This window comes from Mustela erminea, chromosome X (genome assembly GCF_009829155.1).
Source record: "Mustela erminea isolate mMusErm1 chromosome X, mMusErm1.Pri, whole genome shotgun sequence".
In the NCBI taxonomy this organism is placed as follows: domain Eukaryota; kingdom Metazoa; phylum Chordata; class Mammalia; order Carnivora; family Mustelidae; genus Mustela; species Mustela erminea.
Genome location: NC_045635.1, coordinates 37184088 through 37210734, shown reverse-complemented (window position 1 = coordinate 37210734; position 26647 = coordinate 37184088).

Genomic DNA, 26647 nt, shown 5'->3' with positions numbered 1-26647 from the left:
GTACTTAAAGAATTGGCAAATTCAAGTATGGCTGGAGTATGGGTGTAGTAGACATGGAGAAGGGCAAGCCAGAACCCCTTCCAGGGAAAGAGTTGCCCCAATTGTCAGCTCCTTCAGGATCTGCCAGGGCTGCAGAGATCCACTTTGCCAGAGTTCATGCCAGGGGTCACACCCAAGGTCCTGCTAGGTAGGATAGAAAGGCCAGAGGTTTGACAACTCTGATGAGCAAAATTCACTCTGGAGATCCCACCGGGTTGACTGAGACTTTGGCCTGCATTGAAGTCTGACTTCTTCCTTTGCCTTATCCTACTTCCTCCTCCTTTCCTTTGCCAGATATTGTTGTATACTTGCAAACATGGGGTAACCCAAACCTTGCCTCTGTGTCTGCCCCTGAAAAACCCAGAAGGAGGAAGAAGCTGCAGAGGACAGCTTGACAGCCTTGAACATGCAGTAGAGGGCTAACCCTCCACAGTCAGCCTTTTGGGTGGCCTTCATTAACACGTGATTCATCTGGAAATGGATCAGTGTAAGGTTATATTAAGGCAGCACCTAATCTCCTTAATTTATGATGTCTTCATAAAAAGACAAGATTTTTTACCACCCATTGGTAATTTTTCTCCGAGTCTCACATTATGGGAAGCTTCTTACTTCTGAAATTTTTTTAAGATAGATTTATTTATTTGTTCGTTTGTTCATTTCTTTCAGAGAGAAGAGAGAGAGAGAGAGAGCACATGAGGGGGAAGATGGGTAGAGGGAGAGGGAGAATCTCCAGCAGACTCTGCACTGAGTGCAGAACCTGACACTGGGCTCCTTCTCACAACCTTGGGAACAGGACCTGAGCTTAAACCAAGAATCAGACACTTAAATGATTGCACCATCTAAGTGCCCCTTACTTCTTAAATTCTTAATAGGAGTGTCAAACCTCATAGTCATGACTCCCAATGTAACTTTTTGCTAACAGGAAGCAGCAAGCCAGGGTTAAGAAAGCTATAGGCCTTCCCACCATCGAGCATAGGGCATCTTTCACTCTCTGAGACAAAAGGACACACAGAACACAAGTCTCCCAGTAGTTTACATCAGGTCTTTTGTCTTCAATGACCCATCCTGATTCTATCAGACCTCCTAGGGATGTTTCCATGCACCATCATAGCAGTCCAGTTGTGATTTTTGAGTTCTCTCTTTTTTGTTTTTGTTTTTAAATCAGAGCAATATTGGCTCTCTATTCTCAAACAAAAAAGAATTAAGAAAAATACCCATCAATTTTCACATTTGTTTCTGAAATAACTTTGGGATGACTCATTTTTCTTGGCCAATATATTTCTTTACAATTGGGGTAATCGGTTTTATGGTCTTTTTTATTTGGTCTATGAGGTGATGAAAAAAGCCAAAAGAATCACTTTTTCAGTTTGTTGTTTTCCATCTTATTGAAATTGCTTTTCTCTGAGATTTTAGGAAAGGAAATACAGTGGTGTGTTACTTAAAATGAATTACCTGTACCCTTAACCACAACCAGGATAATTACCACATCTTTCAACTACTAAGAACTAGCTTTCTAATTTCATTTTTTTGTTGTTGTTTATAAGCTTCAGGGACACTCTAACTATAATATAGTGTTTGAACACAATATTCCTTTGAATCTCATTTCCCAATCTACCTTATAAATTACCATTATTTCTGTTTTAGACTGTTCATAAATATTTTCCTTAGGGCTTTAAAGTTCTTGTTTAGACTTAAAGTTGTACCTTGGTCATGTTATCTATGTTTGCTGTGGTACAGTTGTACTTAGGAGTGTAAGAGTCTTGTGGCCCTTAAAATAATTAGGTTTATTTTTCCTCTTAGAAGGCCAAAGTTAGTTTACAAATTGACAACTTCCCAACTTATTGGTTCTTAATAACTAACGGGATTGTAGTGTTTGGGATTATTTTGGCAATAAACTCAATCCTTTAAAAAATGGAAAATAGTAAATATAGCAAGGCAAAGAGTTATTGCACCTATTTGCATACTGCCTTCCTTTTGTTTCGATTTGCTTTAAAATTTTTATTACAGTGAAAGTCTCAGTGTTGTGTTTTATTTCTAGATGGTTCCCAGAATAATCACAAAAGACTCAGAAAACACAAGGAATTCTTCAGTGACTCTATGGGGCTGTGTTCCTCTCATTAAGACCATTCTTAATATGTATCATGGTGGAAAAATAATATAAATCTTCATGTCCGTGGGATCACAAAATCACTTTCAAAGAGGAATCTTTAAAAAAGAATCTTCCATCTATTTATATTTCAGCTTCATCATCTTGGTGTATCAGAGGTAACACCATTAATAAAAGTTTGTTGAGATTAATGTTATCTAGGATTTTTTTGTAACTTAAAATTAGAAAGAGGAAAATAAATGCTAAATGAAAATGGAAATTTCAGTACAAATGGAATGACTGTGTAAAATTTCAGTTATGAAAAAAAAATTGCCTATCTGTACATTTTCATCCTCTTCGAGATCGAGGAGAATTGAAGAAGTTGTCAGGAAGAGGTCTGATAGGAAACACATTCAATTTTCTCCTCCCCCCTTGATTTACGGTCACCCTATCAAGGTCAAGTGCAAAACAAGAGAAGCCTCTGAAGTAACATGTGCCCCATTAAGATTCACCAGGATAAGTAAGTAGGCAGAGGAAAATGATAATCAAGTATGACCATTAAAATGTTGATGGGAAAAATGTTTTTTTTCTACTTAATTTTATAATAATAATAATTACCAGACTTTTTAAATGGTTACTCTGTGTCAGGCACAGTTCTTAATGCTTTTTACCTTACCAGCTCATCTAATCTTTGATCACACTGTGACATATGTACCATTATTATCCCCGTACATCACAGTAAGGAAACTGAAGTACAGACAGATTAGATAATTTGCCCAAGGTCACAGATGTGGTCAATAACACAGGCAGAATTGGAACTCAGGGAATCTGGATTCAGAGCCCTTGCATTTCCTCAATAATGTTCCATCTAAAGAATTAGGAACAAAAAGAGGACAGTTATGTGTCAAGTAGCCAAGCATCATCCTTTAGCCACTTTTCCGTTGAGTTTGGTAATCCTTCTAGCTTAGATCTAAAAAGAAAGATCTGACTGATCATCTCTGGATGATTCAGTCAGTTGAGTGTTTGACTCTTGATTTTTGGATCAGGTTGTGATCTCAGGGTTGTAAGATTGGGCCCCTCATCAGGCTGCATACTCAGCAAGGAGTCTGCTTTTCCCTCTCTCTCTGCTCTTCCTCTCACTCACATGCTCTCTCTCTATCTCTCAAATACATACATACATACATACATACATACATACATACATAAAAAGAAAGAGATTATAAACTATTGTAGACAATTATTGAAGCCTGTTCATCTACTTTGCATGACTATTGGTGCATCATCTGGGATATATTTTTCTTTTTCTTACTTCTGTTGGGACCCTTCACACACAGTTACACCATTCAGATGCAAACTATGAATAACAAAAAATGAAAACTGCCTTTCACGGAAACAAATTACAACTAATCCCAGAGCATAAAGTTGTCTTTAGAATCAGATCAGCCAAAACCTTTGAATACATCTGCCTGCTTATCTTAACATATTGTTTTCATTTAGTGGCTAAAAGCCCAAGGTTAGGGGCACGTGGGTGGCTCAGTCAGTTCAGCATCCGACTCGGTTTCAGCTCAGGTCATCATCTCAGATTCACTGAGATGGAGCCCCACATTGGGCTCCCTGCTCAGTGTGGACTCTGCTAGAGATTCTCTCCCTCTGCCCCTTCCTCTGAGCACTTTTAAAAGAACTAAAAGATCTTTTAAAAAAGATATTTTAAAAAAAGATCTTTTAAGATCTTAAAAGATCTTTTAAAAAAAGATTGTATTTATTTATTTGACAGAGAGAGAGAGAGATCACATGGGCTTGCAAGCAACAGGAGCACCAGAGGGAAGAGAAGTATGCTCCCCATGGAGCGGGGATCCAGAGGTGGGGCTCGATCCTAGGACCCTGGAATCATGACCTGAGCCAAAGGCAGATGTTTAATTGACTGAGCCACCCAGGCACCCCCCACAAAAAAAGATGTCCTTCAACAGACGAATGGATAAAGAAGATGTGGTCCATATATACAATGGAATACTATGCATCCATCAGAAAGGATGAATACCTAACTTTTGCACCAGCATGGATGGGACTAGAGGAGATTATGCTGAGTGAAATAAGTCAAGCAGAGAGAGTCAATTACCATATGGTTTCACTTACTTGTAGAGCAAGAGGATATTAGTAGAAGGAAAGGAAAAGTGAATTGGGGAAAATCAGAGGGGGAGAAAAACCAGGATAGACTGTGGACTCTGAGAAACAAACTGAGGGTTTTAGAAGGGAGGGGGGTGGGGATATGAATGAGCCTGGTGGTGGGTATTAAGGAGGGCATGTATTGCATGGAACATTGGGTGTGGTGGGTAAACAATGAATCTTAGAACACTGAAAAAATTAAAATCAATTAAAAAAATAAATTAAACAGGGGCACCTGGATGGCTCAGTGGGTTAAGCCTCTGCCTTCGCCTCGGGTTGTGATCTCAGAGTCCTGGGATTGAGCCCTGCATCAGGCTCTCTGCTCAGCGGGGAGCCTGCTTCCCCCTCTCTCTCTGCCTGCCTCTGCCTACTTGTGATCTCTGTCTGTCGAGTGAACAGATAAAATCTTTAAAAAAATAAAAATAAACAAGTAAACATATAAATAAGTGCAATTTAATAAATCTTTTTTTTAAATAGCTGAATCAAAACCAAATTATGAAGGGGTAATGTCAGCAATAGTGGAAGAGCAGGTAGCTCCAGGGCCTGCCCCTCCAAAGAAACACCTAACAGATGAGAAAAACTGTCAGAATTAACACTGTAGGAACCTTGGGAAACAGGCAAAGGTTTATGACAACCAAGAAAATGCTGAATCAGGAAAAAGCAATTTTAAAATGATTAGGAGAGCTTTGCAGTGTTTTCACTTGCCCTTGCCCCACACACTACCTGGCTTGGTGAGTCTTGAAGACACCAGCCCACATTCCCAGTATAGAACCTTGGGCCCTATTACAGGGGAAGACACCAGACTTTGTCTTTGAAGAATTGTTGTTTTGACTTGTAGGGTGACCAACTCAAGGACTGATACAAGATGCTTGCTTGTGTTTAGCCTAACTCAATACCTTCTTAGGCTACAAAGAGGCTACACAGAGGGTATTCCTTAAAAACATCAAAAGCCAAATGGAGAACCCACTTCTGCCTGTGGCAAAAAATTACATTTGAAGGAAACATGAGACACACTGAAGGGAAAGCTAGACAATGACATTCTTTTATTATCTCTCTTTTTTAATTCCATGTATTCAAGGAAATCTCTGTCAAAATATCAATAATTAAAGGAGACTTAAGGGACAGTGCCCATTAACCATCTTGCACTCCAAGAGAATGGTCATCCACATAGCCCTGCTCTCAACGAAGGGGTCTTTTAATTTAATCTGTTAATGGCTCTTCCATTCAGTCCCAGATGCAGTGGAGACATTGGGAAGTTGAGAATGGAGACCATGCAAGTTTCTTCTAACACTACTCTGTTACTGGTATCTCCCAGCCTCTTGCAAACTCCACTGAGTTAGAACACCCAGTCCCTACCAATGAAATAATTAACAATGGATCCCAGGATCCAAGGATGAGCAACAATGCAGAGGAGCTAGTTTCTTCCTCCAGAATAACACAGGTTCCCCAGTCATTGGAAGAGACCGAAAAATAATACTGCAAATTCTGGTCGATATTTCCTCAACCTCCTCTGCACAGCCACTGCCGGTGCCAGACTTACTACACTTGCCACATTAAACGATGCATACCCCCTTGTATTCTTCTTACAAATGCCCTTTCCCTAACTGCATCTGGTGACATAATTTGTACCCTTCCAAACTATTTTCCATCATTTCCTAGGAAGAAGGCATAAGTAGCCCTACAGTCTCATTTTGTTGAAAGAGGATGGGATGCTGACAAAGGGGGAGAAGGAGGCATAGAGGCTGCCACTGAGATCAGGGTGCAGTGGTTTTCTAATGTATCCACAAATTTTTTTACAGTCCCCCTTCAAATGGTGGAGCCGAATTATCTTCCTCTTAAGTGTGGGCTCTTCTTAGTAACTCTAGCAAATACCATGTTGTGGAAATGAGAGTGTGCAACTTCTCAGACTGGATTATAAAAGGCATTTTCACTTGGTTCTTGCTCTCTCTCTTGAATTACCTGCTCCAGGAGAAAGCAACCGTCACATCATGAGGACTACTGAGGCAGCTCTATGAGAAGCCCACATGGCAAGGAACTGAGGCCTATTGCTAACATCCAGCAAGGAACCAAGGCTTCCTGCCAATAACCATGTGAGAGTGTCCATCTTGGAAGATGATCATTTAGCCTAGTCAGAACTTCAAGCGATTACAGCCCTGACCAACACCTTGACTGAAGCATCAGGGGAAACCTTGGGCCAGGGCCTTGGAGCTACATAACTCCTGCATTCTCGACCCTCAGAAACTGCAGGAAATACTAGATATTTACTAAATTATTAAAATGTGGATTAATTTGTTATGGAGCAACAGAAAACTATTACCTATCTTTTCCACCTACAAATGCCAAATAACAAGTTACTTCAAAATCTAATGTTGAAAAAAAACAATATTTATTCTGCTCACAAATATTTAATTTGGGGAGGGTTTTATAAAGATAGCTCATCTCTGTTCCATTCTACACTATAACATCTGAGACCTCAGCTGGAAGACTAAAAAGATGCAAGCTGGAAATTTCTAAAGCCTCACTCAGTCATGTGTCTGGCGGATAATGCTGGATATCAGTTGAGGACTTAAGCTCCTCTCCACATGGGTTGCTCCATATGGTCTCCCTCCATGGGCTAGTCTAGACTTCCTTATAGAATGGTGGCTGGGTTCCATAAGCAACTGTCCTGAGAGTGTGAGAGAGAGAACCAGATGGAAATCATATTGCCTTTTATAATCTAGCCTTGGAAGTCACACAGTATCACTTCTGCTGCATTCTGTTAAGGAAGGAAATTACAAACCTTTTCCCAGGTTCAAGGAGAGGGAACACAGGTCCCATCTCCAGACGGAGGAGTAGAAATATTGCATGGTTAGATGAGTATGTGGAATGTGATACATAATAGTACAGCCATCTTTGGAAAATATAATTTGCCACACTTGTCTAAGAATAATTCCCTGAAAATTGGCTTCTAAGAAAAGAAGTTAGCATTTACCAAAGCTCTGTGAAAACCAGCTATGACTCAGTAATGAGCACAATCAACCCTGCTCAATTGCAGGTAAAGGACAAACTCTTCTCTAACCAATAATACTAAACAGGTGAATCTTAGCACTACTTTGCCATGTCAAAAGGGGAGGAGGGTGCAGTTTCAATTTAATCCATCAGAATTCAACCAAAAAGCGAAACAAGTAAGAGATAGATAGGTGAGGAGATAGAGATAGAAATAGAGATATGAATTTGTTATAGAAGATTTGCTTACATGATTCTGAGAACTGATTAAACAATCTTTGTAAGACTATCTCCACCTCTGATGCTGGATCTTGAAATCCACAGTGCAGGCAGTCAGAAAGGAAAGAATGTAATCAGGCTGGAACCTCATAAACACAAGATAGAAACTGACAAGAATGGACTAAAATTCATATCTATTCTTGTTACTTCTGACACCAGATCATCCTGGGGAAAGCAGGGGCCTTTGTCAAAAAACTAAAAACACACTTAGCCCAGCTGATGTTTGGCTCTGTTAGACCACCATGCACTTCCCAAGAATGAATAAGCAAGAGAGGGCTAGCACACTTGCTATGGATCCCAGCTCCTTAAATTTTCCCAACGATACTTGATGGAGCAAGGTTTAACACGTGTGGTCTGGGCATCTGTTCTTATTTACATGATAACTACTTTATTTTTTAAGGTTTTATTTATTTATTTGAGAGAGAGAGTGCACAAGCAGGAGGTGAAGGGCAGAAGGAGAAGCAGACTCCCCACTGAGCAGGGAGTCCAATGAGGGACTGGATCTCAGGACCCCAGGATCATGACCACAGCTGAAGGCAGATGCTTAATTGACTGAGCCATTAATAAAGTTAATGTGAAGATTAACTGAGAATAGATGTAAAGGGTGAACTATGAGCTTGGCACATAACATGTGCTGAACAAAAGTTAGATATATTATTGTTTTTATAATTACTATGTCTACTTGGATCTACCAACACAGATTCTTAACCAAGTTATATGGATTTCAACTATCTAATTCCTGTAACAGATTGTGCTCATTTTCAAATAATAATTATGATTCTAGTAAGTTGGACACAAAGCATCTCATAGGTTAGGCATAAGGACTTCAAGTATCCTAATTCCTAATACAGTTACAATCCATGGTAAATTGTCATTTGGGAATTTATGATCTCTTGAACTTGGGTTTTGTGGCATCTGAAGCTTACATAATTTGTGGGATCACCATTCAGGAAGAGAACATGGAATTAAGAATAAAAATTTACACAAAAAGACAATTATTTTTAAGAATGAGAAAAGTCACAATAAAGTACATATTTTAAAAAGCTGAAAAATGGAATAAGTAAAACAAAATCCAAATCCAAAAAAATTAATACATTTTTACCAGTTCAAAGTCTCACCCACCTCTGAAATACTTTTTGTCACATTTTTTGACACATACGCTTTGATTACCTTTTCATGTGATAATTATTTTGTAATATCATTTTAACAGAGACAATATAAAGATAATTCAGTCCTTCCAGAGACTGTTTAAACTTTTTTTTATTATTAAGAGTTTTAAAAAGTTTTAGCTCAAACTTTAATAATGTCATGTTTTCATTTACTTATTTTGAGGACTGTCTGCTAGATTCAGAGAAAATATCTTTCAAAGAAAACTTCCATTTATGATTAGACATTGATAAGAATCCTCAGCTTTAATTTTACACATTTAATGATTAGAAGAATTTTCCACGGACCAAGAAGCAGCCTCTGGCCTGCTATGATGAATGTCACTCTTTGAAGATCCTTAGGAATCAGTCTGCCACCCAGCCAACCTCCCAGCCCTATTCTTCAAAGGAGTTTGCAGTTAATTTTTATTCTACAGCATCTTGTTTTACACAGTTTGCAAAGTGTCATACAAATGTTATTTGAGACGTAACATGATTGGCAAGATGAGAAACATCACGCACCAAATCCTTCTCAATTTCTCTTGTCCTGCCTTTGATCATTTAATGTCCCTACTAGAAGAGTATCTTTGCCACATTCCTATTTCTTTTGTTTCTTTCAAGGCTGCAGTAAACATTTTCGTTCATGTCTCCAGAGAAATTGCTGGATTCTTGAGTATGTGCGTTTTCACTAGAGAGCTCCAGAGTTACCCAGCTTCTGGACTTCGTCCCTGCCCCAGTCTTAACTTCAAAGAATCATAGTCTTTTGGAACTTTAATTGACAAAAGTCTAGCTTTTGCCTACCTACTCAAGTACAGCCATCTAATTTAGAAGTTCACATGACTAGGTTTTTGTAAATTTTACAAACATAAGGCATTTTACCTATATTCAATCAAAACCATCATCCAATCCAATCCAAAGTTTTGGAGGAGTTAAAAGTTTTGTCCATGGTACCAGAGCTAATTGATGACAGAATCAAAATGGAGCCCCAGGCCTGAGACTCCCCATGCTCCTTATTCACTCATTCTTCCTTATATCTAAGTCCCATCTTGCTATAATTTTAGTTACATATTCCTCATATTTTAAACCTGAGAAGACTCAAATCATTAGAACAATACCCTTCTTATAACAACTCAGTCATCCTTTACCTTGCTTTTTCAAAGTTATGAAAGATTTGGAAAGATTTCACAAATACAAAAAGTCCAGAAAACAATATAATGAATACTCATATACTCATGAGCTAGCCTAATTAAAACATAGCAAATAAAATTTATACCCTATATGTCACCGTTCCTTATTAAGTTTCCTTCTCTCTGCCACCCCCACCAGAAGAACCACTCTCCAGAGTTTGATTCCCAGTCTTATGAGACCTTCATATTTTTGCTACAAATGTTGGTATCACTACAAAATATATACCAGTTGATTTTCTAAAACTTCATATAAATAGTATCACTTTGTATCTATGTTCTGAAATTTGCTTTTTTTTTCTTAACATATTTAAAGAATTCATCCAGGTTGACCTAGATACCACTAACTCACTTATTTCAACTGTTGTGGAGTATTGCATTTCATGAATATACTACAGATTATTCATCCTCTGCTAATAACCCAAAGCTACAATGTACGTGTCTCCAGGGAATTTCTGGGCTCTAAGTATATGCACTTTCAAGTTTGTGCACTGAAAGTATTTAATATACTTTCAATGCACATAATTGATAATATGTAAAAACTAAATGGAAACAAAAGAAAACAAAATTTAGAAAAACAAAAAATGAGCAAAGGTATGAACAAGGCAGTTCAGAGAATAGGAAACCCAAATGGCCAATAAACCTACAAAAGATGTTCTCATTCACTACTAATTTGAGAAATGAAATTCCAAGGAGAGATGAGATTCCATTTTATAAATATTTTTCCTAATTGTAAATTTTTATTTCAATTTAGTATTTAATTTTTTGATTAGTTTTTTTATTTTTTCTTTGACTCATTAAGTACTTGGAAAATGTTCTTCTAATTTCTAATTATTTAATGTTTTATTAGTTGTTTAATATTATCTTATATATTGTACCTTAATTGTATAGTAGACCTCCTCATCTGAAGCCCCACAATAAGCCCATTACCTGTTTGATAGGGGCTTATCATATTTTGTTACCACTGTACAGCTATCTACCTGTCTCTGAAGTAGATGGTATGCTCCTTGAGGGTAGGGCCTGTGTCTTCTATCTCTCTAATCCCAGGCCTATCACAATGCCAATGCAAATAGTAGGTGCTTAATACATTCAGGTTGACTAATAAAATAAAGTAGTAAGTGATAGTGTAAATTGTTCCCTAAAAAATTTTCACACAATTTTAGTTTCTCCAACTTCTATTTTCTGCCAAAAAGAATACTGTTGGGGCACCTGGGTGGCTCAGTGGGTTAAGCCTCTGCCTTTGGCTCAGGTCATGATCCCAGGGTCCTGGGATCAAGTCCCGCATCAGGCTCTCTGCTCGGCAGGGAGCCTGCTTCTCCCTCTCTCTCTCTGCCTGCCTCTCTGCCTACTTACGATCTCTGTTAAATAAATAAAATCTTTTTAAAAAAATAAAAAATAAACACTATGCATCCCATTAAATTTCTTTATAGTAGCCTAAAAAATTGTTTATCTTAAAAAATAGACAGATCTAACATATTAAATTAATTAAGCTACAGTAAGTAAACACAAATTCAGTACCTGGAGACAGATCATGGTGTTTCTTACAGATGCCCCATTTAAATTTTTGTCTATACAGGTAATATAGTTAGAGGTATCATATACTTCTGAAAATGACTAACGTGCTTGTATAAGAAATCTCAGATTATTAGATGACACCATTAAGAGAAATGATCCAATAGTGTTTAAACACAAAAAGAGAAGCTACTGCATCCTTAGGATATTAAAAATAATTTTTTCCAATTAGTAGTTTGTTTTCCTATTCATATATATTAATTTATTAGTAAATTCATACATATTATATAATACTTTTTACATATTATATAAATAAGATATTCTAGTGTCTAGATAAGAGTATTCTAAATTGATAATAATTAAAGAACTATGGAATTATCTATTTAAATTTTATTACCATAAGACTTTATCTAATGAATCATTTATCTCAGGTATTCAGTAGAAGTAAAGTAGAAAGGAAGCACTATTTTATTCATCAGATAAAGAAAAAAGCATGATTTATCCAACAGAGAGATCAAACACTTTTCTACCTATAAACTTCAATCTAACATATACATGAAATTTCAAAATTTTTTATTACATGCAATCATTTCCTTCTGTATTAAAAAATTCTTCTAGGCAACAGTTTCCCCTTTTATGAAGTGTCAAAGTCTTGTAAAGTTATTATGACACAAAACCATTCCTTTCTCCTGCTGCAAACAATAAACAACTATGAGAACTGAATAAGCAATGTGAGTCCCTCTGGTAACTGGCCTCAGTTCTAAGGCAAGAACAATACTATGGCAGAGACATCTGATCTTGTTTCTATTTTAAATTATTTTTAGTAAAATGTTCATTTTTGAAAAGGGCTTAAGCGAAACACTCATTATTAAAATGGGCTTGGGTGTTTGTCAGGAAGGGTGAGGTGTGTGTGTGTGTGTGTGTGTGTGTGTGGTCATGCACATGTGTACGTGTTCTAACTCCCTTACCACTAGCAGCAGAAATTCATGGGCAAATATTTTACTTTGGTATTTCATCAGATTCACAAGGATTATTTCCCATTACAAACCACATTTGAGCACAAATTATACAACCTATCAACAAATACTTTGATGAATAAATGTAATTTAGATGACTGTGATGTGAATTCATAATATACTCAGTTCACTGGACTATTCATTACCCTCTCATCTTCCTGGCCCATAGGGCCAGGATTGGTAATGCCGGGAAACATAAAAAATAAGTATAGAAGTCATTAATACATTTATGAGTGTTATAACAATATGAGTAAACTGGATAAATATTTTCAACAAGAATTTATTGAGCACTTTTGGTGTTCTCACCATGATAAAAAGATAGAGTCTCTTCTCTTAAAAAATTTATGATGCAGGTGCAGAAAAACTCTGCAATTGATGCCCCATGCTTCCTTGCATGTCATTCCCTTTGCCAGGAACACTTTGTCTGGAGCATCCCTATTCATCCTCTGAAACTGAGATCAGATAGTAAATAATTCAGTCTTTGTGGGTCATGCAATCTCTGTCACAAATACTCAACTCTGCCCTTATCACTTGAAAGCTGTCATAGATGATATTTAACACATGGACAGGGCTGTGTTCCAATAAAACTTTATTTACATAAACATGCAGTAAATCATAAATGGCCTGAGAATCGTGATTTACTGGCTCGTGGTTTAAAACCCTGTGTATATACACAGAAGCAAGAGAACTTAATGGCTAAAACATAAACTCTGGAGTCGGATAGCTTGGTTTCTAATTCTGGCTCTGCCACTTACAAGCTGTGTGACTTGATCAAATCATTTAACACTCTTGGCCTGTTACCTCATCTGTAAAATAGAGATTCTAATACCCATGTATGTCTATGGAGCTTTTATGGCCTGTGAATGAGTTAACAGATCCTAATGAGGTCAGAAAAGTACATACATAATAAGTGGTATATAATAAGTGCTATATAAGGATTATCTGTTATGATTATGTAGCATTCTCTCTCTCTCTCTCTCTATATATATATATATATATATATTCTTATTCCGGGAGATTTAATATATTGCTTCATTAGGCCTGGGATGTGGGAATTAGACAAGGGCCACAGCCCACAGAACTAACTTTAATAAAAGTTGAAGGGTCCTGAAATGAACACCAAGAGTAATCTAAATAAGGAAAAGGGTAAGCCACCAACTGAAAGAAGGGCATCAGAATATAACAATAAGTAACCATATGTCTTAAGTGTGGGAAGTTATAAAAGGGAGATAAAGAAGAAAAGTGTATCTTTGGGGTAAATACCCAGTAGTGCAATTGCAGGGTCATAGGGAAGTTCTGTTTTTAATTTCTTGAGGAATCTCCACACTGTTCTCCAAAGAGGCTGCACCAACTTGCATTCCCACCAACAGAGGAAGAGGGTTCCCCTTTCTCCACATCCCCTCCAACACATGTTGTTTCCTGTCTTGCTAATTTTGGCCATTCTAACTGGTGTAAGGTGATAGAAAAAAATGTAAAGGAAGAGCTAAAGTAAAGGAAGGGAAAAAAAGTAAACAATGTTAGTGTAGAATGGAAGAGAATGGGGAGTGTAAATTATAGCCCATCTCTTGAATTCCAGATCTCAATGGCAGGCTGCCACTTGTTCTGGCTGCCTGAAGATCCACTTGGTCTCATGGAATGAACGTTGGGTATAAATGTCAAGACTGGCAGTCAAGTCCTGGAAACCAAGATTGAAACTCCAGTGAGACAGAGACAGCTTCAGGTTCTAAGAAGAATGTCTGGATAGACAGAGAACTCACAATTAGCTAGGACCAAGTCAAGATGACAAGTTTCTGCCATGAGACCCTTATTTGCAGTGGGTAAGAATGAATGCTTTTTAGTATGATTTTAGGTAGTCCCTCTCATACAGTTTCTATATCAGTTAGGTTAGGTTAGGCAAAAGTTCACTAACAAATAAGCCCCAAATCGCAGTGTCTTAAAACAACAAAAATCTGTTCCTCACTCATGTTCACTCACGTTACATGGCCATTGTAGGTGTTCAGGTGACTCTGTCCCATTTCGTTCTCACTCTGAGATCTAGACTGATAGAGGAGATGCAACCTGGATTGTTATCAATCACTTTGACAGAGGAAAACAGAACTCTAGGAGGTCTCACATTGGAAATTGAATGTTCCAGCCTGGAATGTGATATTTATCACTTCCAACTGAGTTATAAGCTAAGATGAATCACATGACCTGACCCAACTACAAGAGGGACAAGAAAGTGATTCTACTAAGTGCTGAGAAGTTGAAGAGCCAGAAATAATTTGGTGAGCAGAAACTAATGACTCCCATAGTTTCCAACCTGATATGTAGAGAAACAGCTTTGAAAATATTGAGAATCAGCTTTGGGAGTCTAATGAACAAACTGTAAACACTATCAGGGAGAGAAGATTTCTTCCACCCAAGCAACCATAGCCAGTTGAGCAAGCACTGGGAATGGTCACTGCTATGGATATTACTATGTGGGGACAAGGCAACAGCATTGGTGGCAGACCTAGAATGAGATAACTTGCAACCAGTAAACACCCCAGCCACCCAGAAACCACAAGGAAAAAGTAAGAATGGAGTAGAGCCCAGAGGAGGAGTTTGAGGCCCTAGTGTTTCTCTTTGTAGAAATCTGAAGCCACAGGCTGCCAAGATTACATCTAATTTCTTGAGGTTGCTGAGGCCCTGGACAAGCAGGGTTTGTTAGTGCTGCCTCCTAGTGGACACATGGCTATTATGACTTGTTTAAATAGGGCTTATGTTTGGCCTAGAATCTGACAAGATACTATAGAGCCAACTCTGCTCAGTGAGGAGCTTGCTTCCTCCTCTCTCTGCCTGCCTCTCTGCCTACTTGTGATCTCTGCCTGTCAAATAAATAAAATCTTCTAAAAAAAGGTACTATAGAGCCAATATGAAGCCTGATTTTTTTCCTAAAAGTGAAGTGGGAGAGACTTCCAGTTCTGGCCAAAATAGAATAAGTGTATTGATTGTAATTGTAACTAAAAACTCTGAGTATAATACAAAAAGTAACCATCTGAGGATTCTTAAAAGTAAACTAAAGCAGCCAGACTGGGGAGAGGAATCAATGAAGTGACCCATAGAGGGGGTTGAGTTTCTCAAGGTTGTTTCCCTCTTTTCTCTCTTGGCTTTGACACAAATATGGGCACTGGTTAGGAGTTATGGCAATGGCTGCATAGGCAATAAAACCCAAGAGAAACACCATCCTTCTAGCTGTAGGGTCAAGAAAAGCAATCTCTGCAAGTTGATGGGGGAAGTGGGGTGAGGTAGAAGAATCCCAGAGAAAAGGGACCTGGAGAAGATGATTTCTTAACTCTGTGCATTAATTCACACAAAATACACGTGCACACGCGCGCGCACACACACACACATACACACACATATCAATGTTTTCCAGATGAGTCTCAAAAGATTCAGAGTTTCACCACATAATATCAAAATGTCCAGGATATTTTCTAAAATTACTCAGTATACAAATAGGTAAGAAGATATGGTCCATTTCTAAGGAAAATGGCAACCAATGAAAGCTAACCGCAAGATGACTTAGATGTTGAAATTATCAAAGACTTTAAGGGAGCTATTTATAACTGTGCTTCCTGATGAAAAGGTAAAACATATTTAACATGAATGGAAAAATAGAAGTTGACAAGAGGGATATAGAAACTTTAGAACAGAAAATACAATGTCTTAAAAAATTCACTAATGGAGTGCAATAACAGAATAGAGACAAATGAAGAAAAAGACAGAGAACTTGAAGATGAGTCAATAGAAATTATCCAATCTAAAGAACAGGAAGAAAGAGACTTTAAAAAGTAAAGAGAGACTCAGGAACCTATGGGACAATATCAAAAAATTTCACATCTATATCAATGAGTCTCAGAAGAAGATAATAAAGAAATTGGTGCAGAAAAAACTGCAGAAATAATTTCCTAAAATGTTAAAAATTTTATAAAATACATAAATTTACAGAATCAAGAAGTTAATCAACCCTAAAAAGTATTTAAAAAAAATTCAGTGGCACCTAGGTGGCTCAGTAGGTTAAAGCCTCTACCTTCAGCACAGGTTATGATCCCAGGGTCCTGGGATCGAGCCCTGCATTGGGCTCTCTGCTCAGTGGGGAGCCTGCTTCCTCCTCTCTCTCTGCCTGCCTCTCTGCCTACTTGTGATCTCTGTCTGTCAAATAAATAAATAAAATATTTTAAAAAGATAAAAATACAAAAAATACAAAGAACATCACACCAGAGACACAATAATGAAACTTTTGAAAACCAAAAACAAAGAAAACAATCTTGAAAGAAGCCAGGAAAAAAAATGATGCACTGCATATAGGACAATGATGATTTGAATTACCACAGATTTCTCATCAGAAACACTAAGGCTTTAAGACAGTGGAACATTTTAAAGTGCTGAAAGAAAACATGTCAACCCAATATTTTATACAAAGCAAATATAATCCTTCAAAATGAAGGCAAAATAAAGAGGCTCAGATGAAGGAAGACATAGAGAATACATTGCCAGCAGATCTGCTCTAAAATAATGTCAAGGGAAGTTTATTAGAAGCAAACTGATACATGGGTAAAGCTTAGAACTTCAAAAATAAGGAGGAGCAACAGCAATCATAGATACCAAGGTAGTTATAAGATACTATTTTTCTTTTTGTACATTATATAAAGTGTATATGAGTATAAAAGTGAAAATTATAACAATGTTGGTAGAGTTTTCAACGTGTGCAGATGTAATCAATATGATAACTACAACATAGAAAAGAAGGCTAAGGAGGCATATATGGATGTAAGGTTTCCACATTCTATTTGAAGAAGTGAGATATTAGCTCTAAGTAAGTTGCATGGTTCTATATCCTAGAACAACCATAAAAATTAATGCAAACATATGTAGCCATAAAACACATAAATTAAAATAGAATACTAAGGGAATTCAAATCATGCAAAAGAAAGTAGGCAGGGATGGGGAAACAGAGGATTAAAAACAGAAGGAACTAACAAAGTACCAGATATACCATGAAAACCAATAAAAAATGTTGAATTAATTATGTTAATTAAAAAAAAATCTTCAGAACAAGGTCAATTACCAAGGTCAACAGGGACATTACCTTATTATAAGAAAGTTCACCAATGAGACATAACAGTCCTAAAAATGAAAACACTATTAAGACAGTTTCAAATACATGAAGCAAAAACAGATCAGAAAGGGGCAATAAACAAATTCACAGTTATAGTTATAGTTTTCAACATCTGTCTCTGGGTAATGGATAGAATCATTAGAATATTAGCAAGGACGTTGCTAGGGCCTGATTTGTATACCCCTGAAATCTATATGTTGAAGCCCTAATTCTCAACATGACTACATTTGGAGATAGAGCTTTCAGGAGGTAATTAGGGTTAAATGAGTTCATAAAAATGGAGTTCTACCATCATCGAAGGCCCTATGGAAGGGAACGAGAGAAACTTCTCTCTCTGTCTCTCTCCACATACACTAAGGGAAGACCATGTGAACACACAACGAGAAGGGAGACATCTACAAGACAGGAAGAGAGCCCTTTCTCACCAGGAACTGAATCAGCTGGCATCTTGATGTTTTGACTTCCCAGCCTCCAAGAACTGTGAGAAATAAATTTCTGTTCTTTAAGGCACCTGGTCCATGATATTTTGTTACAGCAGACCGAGCTGGCTAATAGAAATATAGAAGACCTGAACAGGTCATTCAACATGACCTAATTGACATTTCTAGGGCACTTCAGCCAACAACAGCAAAATACACATTATTTTCAAGTACACCTGGAACATTCATCAACATAAACCACATCTTGGTGAAAAAACAAAGCTTAACAAAATATAATCAAGTGAAACTGTACAAAGTATATTACCTGACCAAAATGGAATTGAAACAGAAGTGAATAACCTCATAAATGACACACTTCAAAATAACTCATGGGTAGAAACATTTTGAGTTGAAGGAAAATGCAAGATGACATATCAGAATGTGTGGTATGCAGCTGAGGCAGTGTTTACAAGGAAATTTACAACATTAAAATGCCTATAAGAAGATGGGTCTCAAATTAATGATCTAAGCTTCAAGCTTAAGAAACAAGAAAAAGAATTAAATCCAAAGCAACAGAAGGAAGGAAACAATAAATTTAAGATCAGAAATCAGTGAAACTAAAAACAAAAGAACCATAGAGGAAAATCAATGAAATCCTCCCTAGAAATATTAAAGAATTCTTTAGAAAGAAGGAAAATTATATAGGTCAGAAACACTGCATAAAGAAAAGAAGAGCATTAGAAAAGGGACTAGGGGCACCTGGGTGGCTCAGTGACTTAAGCTTCTGCCTTCAGCTCAGGTCGTGATCCCAGGGTCCAGGGATCGAGCCCCACATCAGGCTCTCTGCTCAGCAGGGAGCCTGCTTCCCTTCCTCTCTCTCTGCCTGCCTCTCTGCCTACTTGTGATTTCTGTCTTTCAAATAAATAAATAAAATCTTTTTTAAAAAAGGAAAAGGGATTAATGAAGGTAAAGATAAAAAACAGTTGTCTATACATGTGCAGGTTCATCTCCTGAATCACTATTCTATTCCGTTGATCCATTTGTCTACCTTGATGTCAATGTCACACTGTCTTGATAACTGTAGTCTTGAAATTCAGTAATGTTGGTACTCAGACTTTGATCTTTTTCAAAGCTGTTTTGGCTACTCTAGGACCTCTGCATTTCTATTTGAATTTTAGCTTATCAACAACTACAAAAATCCTGGTAGGATTTTAATTTGGATCACACCGAATCTATAAATCAATTTGGAAAGAATTGTTATCTTACCAATATTGAGCCTTCCAACCCATGAATATAGGCTATCTCTCCATTTATTTAGTTCTTTCTAAGTATCTCACAACAATGTTTTTGAAGTGTTTGGTGTACAGATTGTGGTTGGCAAAGTTCCAAGATGGCCCCAAGTTTAGCCTCATATATCTCATCCATATGCCCTACATACCTTCCTGCCTTTGGGTGTGGGATTTCACTCCTGTCATTAAATTACTGGTCAGTTGATTTTATATTAGTAAAAAGGGAGATTATTTGGGGTGGGCCTTATGTAACTGAGGGAGTTCATAGAAGATGGAGGAGAAGTAGAGGCACCACTATTAGAGAGAAGGTTTCTTACTGGGATCAAAGAAGAAAGTTTCTATTAATTCTACAGCTGCGAAGAACGGTCTATTAGCTGAATGAGCTTGTAACAGGTTCCCAAGCATCAGATGAGGCCACAACCCCATTTGACACCTACTGTGCCTGAGCAGAGAATTCAACTAAGCTGTGTCCAAACTCCGCAAGAACGGTGGGATAACAAATGGGTATATTCCCAAACTTAAAAAAAATAAAATAAAATAAAACCAAAAGCTGATTATTTAAGAAGTAGAGCTCAAGCCTACATACTCCTTTTTTTTTTTGTAGGGGTAGAAGTGGGGAGGGAGATGCAGAAAGAGCATTCCTTGACTCTGGGTTCTCTTTCTAGCTTTGGTAAGTCTTCTGACATCTTTAGATCAAATTTCTTAATTTCTCAAATATTTGCATTGCCCACCTTCTAAAATGAGATAATATCAACATAGATGGTTTGAATATGGCAATGCTTTACAAATCCAAGGCATTAAGAATGTCTATTATTAATGTGCTTGCACATAACAAAGAAGTCTGAAGAATAAGGATATCAAAATTAATTCAATTAGTCTCTGTTTGGAGGATGGCACAGATTTATCTATTAATTGCACAAGTTATCACATTAAATTCAAAGCTATCTAACTCCCAAGTAAGCTTTGGTGATTTTTACTCATCCATTTAATAAAATTCTAAAAATAAGTCAGACATGACTTACCATAAAATTATACTTCAGTTGGACACAATTGAAATCAATCCAGCAGCTGCCCTGAAATAAGAACGAAAAGTAGAAACCACTATGACAATGAAGGTAAAATGTTTCAGTGAGGCCCTCCTTTCCTGTCTTCCAGAGTTTAAAATATCTGTATCTCCACAGAGTTCAAAAGAAAGAGAGTTCTATTTTTCTTCTTTTTCAGTAGTGGCTGGTGGTGTCTGAAACTGTAAACAGTTTGCCGAGATGACCTGTAGTCATAGGCAAAGAAAGGGAAACAGAAAGAATATTTCCTGGGACTGAGGTCATCAAGTGCTAGGCTTTGTCAAGAGAGAAGCACTTCAGAAGAAATAAGGGGATTGGTAGATTATCTTTGAGATGACAGTAAGGTAAGGTAGTCAAGGAAAATATTGCTGTTGGGGACAAAGGTACCAGGAAAGTCAGGGATAAAAGTGTAGACTTGTGTGCCATCTGTACAGAAAAGTTTTGCTTAGTAAAGATGACAAATGAGCAGTGTTTGTGCTAACACCCAGCAAGACTTACTGAGAAATGAAGCACACAGTCCACAGCAGATAGACTTACCTAAAACCTAGCCTACTATCACCTTGCACTCTGATATTAGAGATGATGTGTGCCTAAGTATTACAAGCAGAAATGTCACTATTTCTAGCGAGCCCAAACATTTAGGACTGTCTAATTCATCACAAATACTAAGGTAAAATTCAAATTCTTTATGGAAGTTCTCAGCTCTAATTGATTATTCTAATAGAGCCAAAGAAATTAAATTAATGGTATTTTTTACATCAGGAGAGAGTCTTAGAATCCTTAACAATTACTCATAAACTTTGAAGAGCAGATTTAAACTCCGAAGAAATGCAGACGTTGCTTTTCTCCTCTGTGTTCTAGTCTTTATATTTGTTTGGAGAATTAAGTCTGCTTATCATGATTTCTTGATGCCTGTAGTCATCACATCACCAAACTTCAACTATTAAGCCTTGGTCTATCTTATTGCATCCCCTGCCTCACTCACTGTCCTCTCCATTCCATGATATTCTCTTACACTGAAATAAATCCAAGATTTTTAAAAAAATACTCATTTATTTATTTTTGAGAGAGAGAGAACATGTGAGTAGGGGTAGGGGCATAGGGAGAGGGAGAGAGAATCTCTAGCAGGCTCCCCGCTGAGAGCAAAGCCTGGTGCAGGGCTCGATCTCATGACCCTGAGATCCTGACATGAGTTGAAACCAAGAGTCGGACACTTAATTGACTGCTGCCAAGATTTTTCTTATCATGCCATTTACAAGTATCTCAGCGTTTACCTGAAAAAAGATAATACCAATAGCATGTGTAAAAATTAACAACAATTTCTTGATATCCTCAGACAGTCAATATTCAGATTTCTCTGGTTGTCTCATATTTGTGTTTTTGCAGTGCATTCGTGGAACCAGAATCCAAATGAGTTCTATATGAAGCAATTTGTTTCCTTCTTTTAAATCTCTTTCAGTTCTCCAATCTTTCTTGCAATTTTTTTGTTGAATTACTAAGTAGTGGGTACCATGTTATTCTCCGCAGTCTAGATTTTGCTCATTGTATATCACGCTATTGTTTACCTGTCCCCAATATTTCCTGCAAATGTTCCTCTGTTTCCTGTATTTATGGTAAATTGGTAATTAAAGCTGGTCTTGATGATCTTCAGTTTCAATTCTTTGACAATAATCTGTAGTAGGTGGTGTTGCAATCATCCATTAGAAGGCCAAAAAAGACTGGTGTTCTCTCTTTTTGTATTGTTAGTGGTCATTAATGATCACTGTCAATATTTCATTAGAGGTTGCAGAATAGTCGTCTTATAATTCTATCATTCCTCCTTCAGTTACTAGCTAAGACACTTCTCTAAGGAGGAACTTGCCCTTATCAATTATTTGATTATCATGATGTGCCTTTCATGTAAAGAAGACAAGAGAAAAGCAGGATTTTTTCCCCATTATGTTTTGGTTTTCAAGATATCTGTTGCTTCTCTAACATACCCAAAAGAGATCCAAGAGTGACCAATGACCTGTATTTTTTTTTTAATCAGAATGAGCACATGGATATATAAATGTTTCAATCTATTGCAATTGTAATTCTTAATGATGATCAAATTGTCCCTCTTCAAGTGGCTTTTGTGTCCTTTTAAGAGGCACACAATGATTATGGAAAATTTCCTTGATTCCTACTAGAACAGGACATACTGGGCTTATCTTGTACATTTTCTGCCCCAGTTCTGATATCAGCTATTTTTTCAAGGACTCCTGGTGTCTTCTGATGGAAAATGGTACTTCAAGACCATAACCTGGCTACCAAGGATGTTCATCGCTACTAGGCTATTCATTGTTTTTAGATCTTTTCAGTGTTCAAAACTAGAAAATAAATTTTTTAAGATGAAAAACAGCATGCGTTTATACTAATATTTCCATTTCAAATTCAAAAATATAATGTTTTTGCTTAATCTCACCTATATTATATCTGTAGCTCCTTTTTTCCATTCCAAAAATACTGATTCTAAATACCACCACCAACACAAATATTCATTGGCTCTATCCCACACTTACACACAACAATGTCAAAATTAGAACACCAACATGGCTAAGATATTTTTATAGTTCCTTTGGTCTTTAGCATATATCCATCTGGGAAGATCAAGTCAAATTACTATGTTTAATCGAAATCAAACAGAACAGTTCCTCTTTGTATGGTTATCCAAAAACTTGTTACATAGTTTGTTTCTGATACTTCACATTGTTTCTTTTTATTGTTAAAGATTGCTTTGTAAATTTAATTTTATATTATAATTGCATAAGATAATTACCTGTTTCCAAATTCAAATCGACAGAACAAGGTATATTCAGAGAAGTCCCACTTCTATCTCCTCCCTTTCATCTTGTTTCCTTGTTTCCTGACTCCTTTCCCATTGTTAACCTCTTTCTTAAAATTTTTAGCTTTAGGCTTATTCTTCCTTTTTAATAAAAGTAAATATATGTATTATATATGAATACATATAAATTCATAACCTCCTTTCTTTAATAAACATACACTTTTTTCCACTCTGCATTTTTAACATAATAATATGTGCTGGACACCACTCCTAGCAATATATAGAGATATAACTCATTCCTTTTTATAGCCACCTAGTACTCCTTTGCGTAGATGTACGACAACTTTTCAATCTCCCATCGATGGGATGTAGGTTGTTTCTAATCTTTTGCTGTGATGTATTGTAATGAATAATCTGGCATATATCTTCCTATAGTTTTTGCCATTATATCTTTGGGACAGATTTGTAGAAATAGGATTAATAATTCAAAAAGTAAATGCATATGTAAGCTTGTTAGACATGACCAAATTCTTCATGGGTCCATTTTGCATCCCACCAGCAATACATGGGAGCTGGAGCATGCATCATGTATGGTAAAAACTTGTGGTAGCTTTAGAGAGTAAAGTAAGACAAGTGCTCCTTCTCAAATTGGATTTGTAGTTGTAAAATAATTACCCCTTTTCCTCTCCTACAATCTGGTTAGTTTAATACATTCTGTTGGCCGTCTGAGAATTACCGATAATGCCAATAAATTGCTCTTTTTGGTACTGTATGTGGACAGCAGTGGGAACAAATTATTCCAAGGGGCCGGCATTGGCCCACTTTGGACCTTCCCAGTGGGACAGGATGCGATACTGGCTGCACAAGCTGCACACACTTCAATGGCCAGACTCCGACGGGGCCAAGCCTCGCGAGCGTGCTCTTAGGATGATCACACTGGATAATGGGAACTGCAGAAGCACCCAGGCAAAAAAATAACCCGCTTTGCCTGTCCCTGTCTTTATGTCACTCCCCTGCTGGGAAACCTACTGGGGACCCTTCCCGTCTGTGTTGTTGAGTTCAGGGTTGTTTGCCCGGTGTCCAGGCCTTCCAAACCGATCAGCCTCCAGTCTGTTCTCCCCTGCATGGCTCCATTGCTGTTGCCAAGCAAAGCTGCTTGCCATTCCTTACATTTGTAAAGGCTTTTTCAGCCTCTGTGCCTGTGAGTGTCACGTTTCTTGCTCTGAGGCCGAAACCCTAGGGCTTGGCCATTCTCTTCTGTTTATCTCCCTGCAAAAGCAACCAGTGCCAGATGCCCCCAATAACCCATTCTGTCCTTAGCAACTGTTACATGAACTGCTGGTCACTTGATGGCTGTGTCTTTCTATCCGCACTGAAACCTCTAGAACAATTAGTAGCATGTTCTGCGTGTGGTGTAGAATTAATACATGTTGGAAGCCTGGCTACCTAGCATTTAATTTTATGGCCAAAGACATATCAGTCTTGGAGGTAAACCTAAAACCATAGCTGTCCTTCTCTCTGGCAAGAGAAGCAAATGCAAGATCCTTGTTCATACACACCAGAGAGCCCATCTCCACACAATATGAAACCAGAGTAAAAATCCTGGCCACAGAAAGCTCTTTGAACAAAGCACCCATGGCAAAAATAATAGATCTCACCATGTATACAACAGACACACTGAACTGAGCACCATCTAGTTCACAAGATGACAGCTTATTCAGAAAAGGAAAACTCAAAACTGTACAGCAAATATAATGAATAATTTATATAAAAAATACATATACATATATGAGATTTACATATACTCATATTTATAATCTATCTAGGTGCTAGCATTATTGCTGAGTGGTGTGTTTACAGGCTTTTACTTCTTCCTTATTTACTCTTTTTCTGTGTACAGTACACTTTTATGAGAAGCATGCCTTACCTTCATGATAGGAAAAAAACCTTAAAACACAAACTATTTATCCAGCATCTGTGTGTCGAATACACTTCAGATATATAGATAAAATGTGGAAATTCGAACTTGGTCAGCAGCTTACACACCCAAAGGCAGAAAGGGGGCTTTGGAAATAGAAGATTCTAAAAACAACTCAAAAGCAATCACTGTTTTAATCTTGAGCCAATATTTGAATAGGCACTATTTACAGTCATAATTTTTGAAGATCAAAGCAGCCTTCCCTTCCCCATCGTCAAAGCAGAAAGAAGAGATGAACTTGCTGAATCCACATTTTAAATGCACACAGAGGATGAGCACATGGTGTCTTACCTCATCTGTAATGGTATGTTGTTGACTGGAAGAAAGATAAAGGCCAAGAAGTGTCAGGAAGAGAAGTGCAATGTCAATCTTGACTCTCCTGCCTCAATGCTAAAGAGAGGTATTGTTATGCACCCCATCCAAAAGCAACTGAATGACCCCGGTGTGCTTTTACAAAGCAAGAAAAGGGAACCACACACTTCAGGAGTGGGACTTTCTGAAGAATAAACTGACTTTCGCTCTGAAGCTGATAAGTGGTAATGGTGGGATACAGTGGAAATTATAGTGATTTCAGTACGATAGTCCGGGGCTTTTAATGAGTTGCCCCAAGCAAACATACCTAATCAGCCTCCACTCTCCATTCTGCTACTGCCCACATCTTTGCAAATTGGTTCTTGTTTTCATGCCTTAGTAAGCTGGAAACACTAGAAATCCTTTCCGATTTTTAATTTTTCAAAATCTTCCTAGCCATATGTCATTTCTAAAGACAACCCCTCCTTGTTCTGGTTGTTGGTACTGTTAGCAAAGACAGAGACAGCTCAGGGCCCTCCCTCCCATTTTTTTTCCTTTCTTCCTTCCACTGCATTACATTTCATTATTTGGTCATCCAAATGGATATCTAGAGAACTTGACGGATGACTCCAAGATCATCATATCTCCTGCTTCTCATAGAAAGGGGAAATGTTCCCTAAAATGAAACCTTACTTCCTCCCACTATGGCCCCAATATGTTTGGGCTGCTTCTATTCTTAAAAGTAATGTGGGGTAATCTGTAACTTTTTCAGGTTCTAAGAGACTACTTCCTCTCCTCTATCTCTCATTCCCACTACATAAGTCAGCTATTGCTACAATAGTTCTGTGTAACTCACAAGCCTCAAATGTAATAAACCTACATGCATTTATTTCTTGCTCACAATCTGTGGGTTGTCTATGACTCTGGTGGGATGAGCTGGCATTTCTTGGCAGTTGCTCCAACTGCGGATTGGGTCTTTATTCTGGTAGCGAAGGGAGTTCCCAAGTCAACCAATCTAGCATCCCACAGTGCTTCTTTCTAAAAGAGACTCCATTTTCTTCCAGTGACAACATCCAAGATGAGCATTGAGTCTTATTTTATTCTTCTAAGGTCTTACTGGAAGGTGCAAGAAGTCATCAATCCCTGGAAATTTTTCTATGAAATTCTTTCATGCTACAGCTCTGGAAGATACATCACTTATTGGAAAATGACAAATATCTTACTCGGTCAATAATTGAAAAACACAAGCTT